The 7948-nt window shown below is 38.2% G+C and overlaps 1 protein-coding gene; it reads right to left on the bottom strand.

Annotated features, from left to right (window-relative positions):
• Positions 1-7948, bottom strand: part of LOC101052147 (ADP-ribosylation factor-like protein 2) — an 889888-nt gene that overhangs the window by 635551 nt on the left and 246389 nt on the right.

Below are 7948 nucleotides of genomic sequence, written 5' to 3' on the forward strand. Positions count from 1 at the left end.
AAGAGAGGGATGAGGGATAAGAAACTATATAGCGGTTACAATGCACACTACTCAGATGAAGGATGCACTAAAATCTCAGACTTCAACACTATGCAATTCACCCATATAACCAAAAACTGCTTGTACTCCAGAAGCTATTGAAATAAAAAGAAAGTACTGCACTATTAATATTGCAATAACCCGTGGTCAAAATTTTAAAGTGTTTTTAATTTCCAAGAAGAAAATCTGTCATTGAAATGAATTGGAAAAATAAAAAATGAGACCAAGTGGCAAACTTTTCAATATTTATTACCTTTCCCAATATTCTTTCAAATGAGGCCAACAAGTAACTAAAATCCAATAGAGTCATTCACTGGTAGGAGAAGAGTGCTACTTAGGCAATGCAATAAAACAAAATATAAAATATAAGAAAGAAAAAATTCTGGTAGGAATAAGAAGTTAAAAATAACCTCACTTTGAGCTAAAGCATAAAGCAGAGCTAAAATTTCTAGAAAAATTAAAAATGTCTCCTTTTCTAAATGTAATACTATAATTGAACACTCATTAGGTTCTCCAGACCATAAACCATTGCCTGGTTAAGGTAGGCATTTGAGAAGCTGCACGAACTCTTTTGGGCCATGAGGGTCCCATTTAGTAAATTACTACTTCAACGCACTGAATAATACCCTTGTGGCACGGTAGTGGATTCCAAAAGAGCTTAATTTACTCACTGGGACAATCTGGTGCTCATTAGGCAATGAGAACTATGCCTGTCACATATCTGCGTAGAGCAAAAAATACCATACTCATCTAAAAGAAGAGTGCGAAACGTGGCCTGGACATTCAAGTGTCAAATTATCATGCAATAGTAGATCCATGTAACCTGGTCTATACTTGCTTAAGATGTGACTTGAGATTTTTCCCCTCTACAATTTGAGTTGCTTCTTTATCTTACACACATTTCCTACGTCACTGTTAATTGCAGTTTTGCAAGAATTCTAAGTTTGTCCTTCCAAGGTTTTAAAGTGGCCTGTGTATTTTTCAGAGATGCTAATATGATCATCCACCATGCCTATATCCATCTGTACAAGTCAGTTAATAAAATCCAATTGTTCAGAGGTGAATTTACCCAACCCATTTATGTGTCCTGTAACATGAACTAATTCTAGATATTACTGAGATTTTTACTTTTCATTTTGCTAATTTATCGCAGCCTAGAGAAAAGCTCAGGGTTCCTTTTGTTCTGAGAATTCCGTTTCAGTGCTTAAGAAATTTTAATCATGTATGTGAATGGCATTCTGCATCTTTTTACCTAAAACTGAGCACTTCACAAGTAGTAAACTTTATGAGTAAAGTCTTGCCTGTACCCATGTGAGATCATTAATGTTTACTCCTCTCTCTCAAAATGTAAGTTACTAATTATGAATCATACATAGATATAAAGCTTAAATTATAGCTATTTATGTCACACAATTGTATTTTTCTGCCTTAAAGCTATGAATTTGCCTGTTTTTAGATGATGTGAAACAAAATGATTTTTTATGTGGTACATATGCTGAATTTCTCCAATGTACCTTTTAACTGAGAGAATATGACATTTTAATGGCCCAAGAAAAGGTCTTAGTCTATGACAATGAATTTCCATGCATTTCAGAAATCTGATTTAATACTCTACAATAAATACTTGGCCACAAAAATTCTGAGAATCATTTCAGAATTGGCAACACCTATTTATATCAATATTCTAATTAAAAAGTCAACCTTATGAAAGTCTTATAATTACTATGTTTAAAAGCATGATGCTAGGACTTGGAAAGGAACAAAGCATTTGGAGATTTCCAAACTAGTGGAAGAGTTTGATGCCAACCGAAGTGTTATATATAAGTTAGAGAAAATAATTTTTATTTATTGAGCATCTTATATAGTAGGCACTACGTGGGATATTTTACATGCATTTTGTATTCATTTTAGACCAGACAGTCTCCCTCTTAGGATTAAATGAGGTACCCTGTTTGACAGATGAGTTTCATAAGCAGTAACAACCCCACCTAATAGTAATATGGGTGGGTCCAAGGGAGAAAATAGAGGAGTCTTGGATGTGAGAGACAGCTTGTTTCTCCAGAAGGCAACATGTACGAAGGCCTAGCATAGAGGGCGAGTATTTTGACAACTGGGATATGAAAGAAGACTAATATTAATGGGACAGAAAGCAAAGAGAAACAGCATCTTTCTTTGCCAGAGAACTAAGCAGATCTTAAAAAGCTTTAAGGTTATCTCAAGCTCTTAAGTTTTGAGGCCATTAACCTAAAGGCAAATGGAAGTCACTGACAAGTTTTAAGCATGAGAGAAAGATGATTGTATGTGACATCTAAAGGATCATTCTGGCTTTGGAGACAGAATGAAGTGCAGAGTTATAAGAAATAAAAGCAGGGAGGTGATTTTAGCAGGCTAGTAAAAAGATAACGATGGTCTAAATTAGGATGGTGGCAATGGCAATGAAGAGACATAAATGCATGTGAGAGATATTTAGAAGTCATCATGTATGAGATTTTTGTAATAAATCAGATATAAAAAATTAGGGAGAGAGAAGTATGATGAATAATTCCTGAGACTTTAACTGGGGAAACGAAGTGTTCCTAATGATGCAGGGAAACGTGCCATGGGGGCAAATTCATAGGAAGAGGGAGAAGAAGGAAAATGATGATGAGTTCAGTCATAAGCAAGCTGATATTGAGGCTCCTGACAAAAAGTATCCGAATGAGATGTTAAGAAAGACTGGAATAATAGGTATGAAGCTCAGGCAAGATACACATGAGGGTAAATCAGCATATAAATGGTTATTGAGGCAGTAAAAAGTAAATGAGATTGCCTCAAATCCTATATAGTTTATAGAACATCATGGAGGCTAGGAGACAGCCCAAAAGAACATTAAATATGGGGTGTGAAGGGAAGGAGAGATGTATGAAGATAGCTGAAAGGCAATATGAGTTTCAAGGAAGAAGTTTTTGACTTGACAGTAGTATTTTATATAGGTGGAAAAGCTTGGGCATCGTTAGTGAATGGGAAAATGTGACAGACAATCAAGAACAAAGAACACAGTAGAAAGTAGATTATCTACAGGGTAATGTGATGGTTAGTTTTAAGTGTCAACTTGACTGGGTCACAAGTGCCCAGATATTTGGTCAAACATTATTCTGAACATTTCCATGACGGTGTTATTAGATGAGATTAATACTTAACCTGATAAAAGCAGATTGCCCTCCCTAATGTGGGTAGGCTCCATCAATCAGCATTTTGTTCTCAACAGAATAAAAGAAGCTGATCCTCCCTGAATCAGAGAGAATGCCTCCTGCCTGCCTGCCTGCCTGCCTGCCTGCCTGCCCTCAAACTGGGACATCAATTTTTTTTCCTGCCATTAGACTCAAACTGAAACACTGGCTCTTTCCAGATCTCAAGCCTGCCAGCCTTCTGACAAGAATTACACTATTGTGTCTCCTGAGTCTCCAGCTTGGTAACTCACCCTGCAGATCTTGGGACGTGGCAGCCTCCATAATGCCATGAGCCAATTCCTTGTAATAAATCTCTTTCTATATATGTAAATCCTATTGCTTCTGTTGTTCTGGAAAGCCCTAATACAGGCACTGATTCTCAAAATGTGATCATTGAAGAAGCAATGTCAGCATCACCTGGGAACTTGTTATAAATGCAGATTATCTGGCCTCCCCCAGGCAAACCGAATCAGAAACTCTGGAGAAGGGCCCAAGAGTTTCAAAAAACTACCTGAAAATGATTCTTATGCACAATTATGCTTGAGTATCACTGCTCTAGAGCAAGGTACATGCAGCCAGGAGGGATTAAGAGAGTACAGGTAGAGGGATTATCTTATACAGTAGGAGATACCTTTTGCACTGCAAAAGAAGCAAAGGAGAAGAAATGGGTTGCTAGATAAGAGTGAGTTTAAGATTTGGGGGTGGAAATTTGCAGCAGTTATTACCCTGGCTTCTATTTTTTCTATACAGCAGAAAACAATGTGATTTTCTAAGAGAAAGTAGGGAGATGGTGGATGGAGAGACTTAAGTTGGTGAAAAAGTGAAATAATCATTGCAGAACGTAGGAAAATTTGATGGCCCACTGAGGTCAGGGGGTTACGATACCATACCAGCCAGCTATAAGATTTTCCCAGATGTGCTCAGCCTCCCCAGTGGCTGGGATTACACATGTCCCCATGTCCAGCTATTTTTTAGTATTTTTAATAGAAATGAGGTTTCTCCATGTTGGACAGGCTGGTCTGGAACTCCTGGCTGCAAGTAATCCACCCATCTCGGCCTCCCAAAGTGCTGGGATCACAGCCACCATTAAAGCCCTTTGACAAGCAGAATAACAAGATCATTGCAACCTGTATTTTTCCATATAATATTTGTAAAGATGGTAAAGGCTGAACTATTTGACTAACAGACTAGATGTATTCCTAGAAGCTGCTCTCTAAAACTAAATTTAATACACAAGTTAATACTTTACCTTTAAAAATTACTATTCCTGATATGAAAAACATTAAAGTCTTCATAAACAAATAGAAAAAAAATGAATATGAATAAAAAAGTCACAAAACAGAAATGTAAGTGACTGATAAACAGAAAACAATGTTCAATTAAAAAAATGCAAGACTTTTCACTTTTAATGATGCTCTTCATCTTTGGCAATGATGTGATGAGATTAATCTCATTAGTTTTGGTTAATGTACAAAATCTTCAGAGAAAGCAATTTGACAATAAATATATCAAAAACAACTTTGAAAATAAGTAATTTTTTGACCAGTATTTCCACTTCTAAATATTTATGCACATCAAATTTTATTGTAACTTTTTAAAATATAATATCCAATAATAAAGGAGTCCTAAGTAAGTTAACACTTACGATGAAATATTAGTCAGCCTTTATAAATGATATTTATAGAAACTATGTAAAGATGTAGAAAACACCAATAATGTAAAGCAGAAAAAAACATTGCATGAGAGGTCCCAAGATGGCCGAATAAGTGGCAGCTCGGGAACGCAACTCCCAGCAAGAGAGACGCAGAAGCCAAGTGGTCTCCACAATTACAAACGAGGTGCCAGGTTCATTTTGTGGGTCTCGCTGGACAGTGAGTATAAACCAAATAGGGCAAGTTGAGGCAAGATGGGGCACTGTCCAACCCAGGAGGTGTGTGCAACTGACCGGAGGACCAGGGGATCTCCCCCTCTGGGACTTTGGTTCAGATACAGCACTCCACCCAAGCCCTCTACAACCCACAAAACAGAAGATCTTCATCAGGCTGAAAAGCCTCAGCAAGCTGCCTGAACAGGGAGGAATAACAGCTTTGGCCAGTTCCCGGGCTGTCAGCATAGATTTAGGTGGAAGCACTGACTGACGCTGAGAAAGCCAAAAAGCCTGCGGGATGGAGCTACCTACCCACCTGCCAGAAAGAAAGGGAACTGAATGCCGGGAAACAGGCCATACGGCAGGATGGGTCTCCCCCTACAAAGCCTAGCAGGCTAAAACACTCTCACCTCAGAGTTTTGCACCCAGAACACCAGTTAGAGTGTGACCAAGAACGAACCAGCTAGCAGGGGGGAAGGGCAGCCACCATTGCAAAAGCCAGGCTAATTTTCCTGAGCAAATATAAGATGCAGGAAAAATACGCAGCAACTCCACTGAATCCGTGGCAGCCCAGCAGCACCTCTGCAGGCAGACAAAGGAAAGACTGCCTCCCCAAGCAGCTACCTGAGATCAAACCTACATAAATTCAACAAGATGGGAAGAAACTAGCACAAAAAGGATGAAAACATCAAAGGCCAGAACGCCTCTCTCCCACCACGAGATCACAACTCCTCACCAGCAAGGGAACAAAGCTGAATGGAGAATGAATTTGATAATAACAAACTTCTCTGAGTTAAAGAAACATTTCTAACCCAATGCAAAGACATTAAAAACCTTGAAAAAAAGGTTAGATGAAATGCTAACCAGAATAACCAGCTTAGAGAAGAACATAAATGACTTGATAGAGCTGAAAAATATAGCACAGGAACTTCAAGACACATATACAAATTTCAATAGCCAAATAGATCAAGCAGAAGAAAGGATATCAGGGACTGAAGATCAACTCAATCAACTAAAACGAGTAGGCAAGATTAGAGAAAAAAGAGTAAAAAGAAATGAAGAAAGCCTCAAAGAAATATGGGATTATGTGAAAAGACCTAATCTATGCTTTATTGGTGTACTGGAAGAAAATGGGGAGAATGAATCCAAGCTGGAAAACACTCTAAGAGAACTTCCCCAACCTAGCAAGGCAGGCCAACATTCAAATACAGGGAAATACATAAAACACTAAAACAATACTCCTCTAGAAGAGCAACCCCAAGGGATATAATGGTCAGATTCACCAGGGCTGAAATGAAGGAAAAAATGATAAGGGCAGCCAGAGAGAGAGGTCGGGTCACCCACAAAGGGAAGCCCACCAGACTCACAGTGGAACTCTCGGTAGAAATCCTACAAGCCAGAAGAGATTGGGGGGCCAATACTCAACATTTTAAAGAAAAGAACTTTCAACCTAGAACTTCATATCCAGCCAAACTAAGCTTCATAAGTGGAGAAACAAAATCCTTTACAGACAAGCAATTGCTGAGCAATTTCTTCAATACTAGACCTGCCCTACAAGATCTCCTGAAGGAAGCACTAAATACAGAAAGGAAAAACCAGTCACAGCAAAAAAGGAACCAAATGGTAAAGAACAACAACGCAATGAAGAAATTACGTCAACCAAAGGGCAAAAAAAACAACCAGTAACAAAATGGCAGGATCAAATTCACACATAATAATATTAACATTAATGTAAATGGACTAAATGCCCCAGTCAAAAGACACAGACTGGCAAATTGGATAAAAAGACAAGAACCATCGGTGTGCTGTATTAAAGACACCCATCTCATGTGCAAAGACACACACAGATTCAAAATAAAGGGATGGAAGAAGTTTTATGAAGAAAATGGAGAGCAAAAGAAAGAGGGTAGCAATCGAAGTCTCTGATAAAATGGACTTTAAACCAACAAAAATTAAGGGATAAAGAAGGGCATTATATAATGGTAAAAGGATCAAAGCATCAAGAAGAGCTAACTATTCTAAATATACATGCGCCCAATACAGGAGCACCCAGATACATAAAGCAAGTTCTTAACGACCTACAAAGAAACTTAAGACTCCCATACGGTAATAGTGGGAGACTTTAACACTCCACTGTCAATATTAGACAGCGATGAGACAGAAAATTGACAAGGGAATCCAGGACTTTAACTCAGATCCGGACCAAGCAAACCTAATAGACATTTACAGAACTCTCCACCCCAAATCCACAGAATATACATTCTTCTCAGCACCACATCACACCTACTGTAAAATTGACCACATTTTTGGAAGGAAATCACTCCTCAGCAAATACAAAAGAACAAGAAATCATAACAAACAGTCTCTTAGACCACAGTGGAACTCAGGACACAACTGAAACTCAGGACTAAGAGAATTCAGCAAAGTCTCAGGATACAAAATCAATGTGCAGAAATCACAAGCATTCCTATATAACAATAACAGATAAACAGAGAGCCAAATCAAAAGCATACTCACATTCACAATTGCTACAAAGAGAATAAAATATCTAGGAATACAACTAACAAAGGATGTAAAGGGCCTCTTCAAGGAGAACTACAAACCACTGTTCAAGGAAATAAGAAAGGACACAAACAGATGGAAAAACATTCCATGCTCATGGTTGGGAAGAATCAATATAGTGAAAATGGCCAGACTGCCCAAAGTAATTTACAGATTCAATGCTATCCCCATCAAGCTACCAACGACTTTCTTCATAGAACTGGAAAAAAACACTTCAAACTTCATATGGAACCAAAAGAGAGCCTGCAAAGCCAAAACAATCCTAAGCAAA

This window comes from Saimiri boliviensis, chromosome 2 (genome assembly GCF_048565385.1).
Source record: "Saimiri boliviensis isolate mSaiBol1 chromosome 2, mSaiBol1.pri, whole genome shotgun sequence".
Taxonomy (NCBI): domain Eukaryota; kingdom Metazoa; phylum Chordata; class Mammalia; order Primates; family Cebidae; genus Saimiri; species Saimiri boliviensis.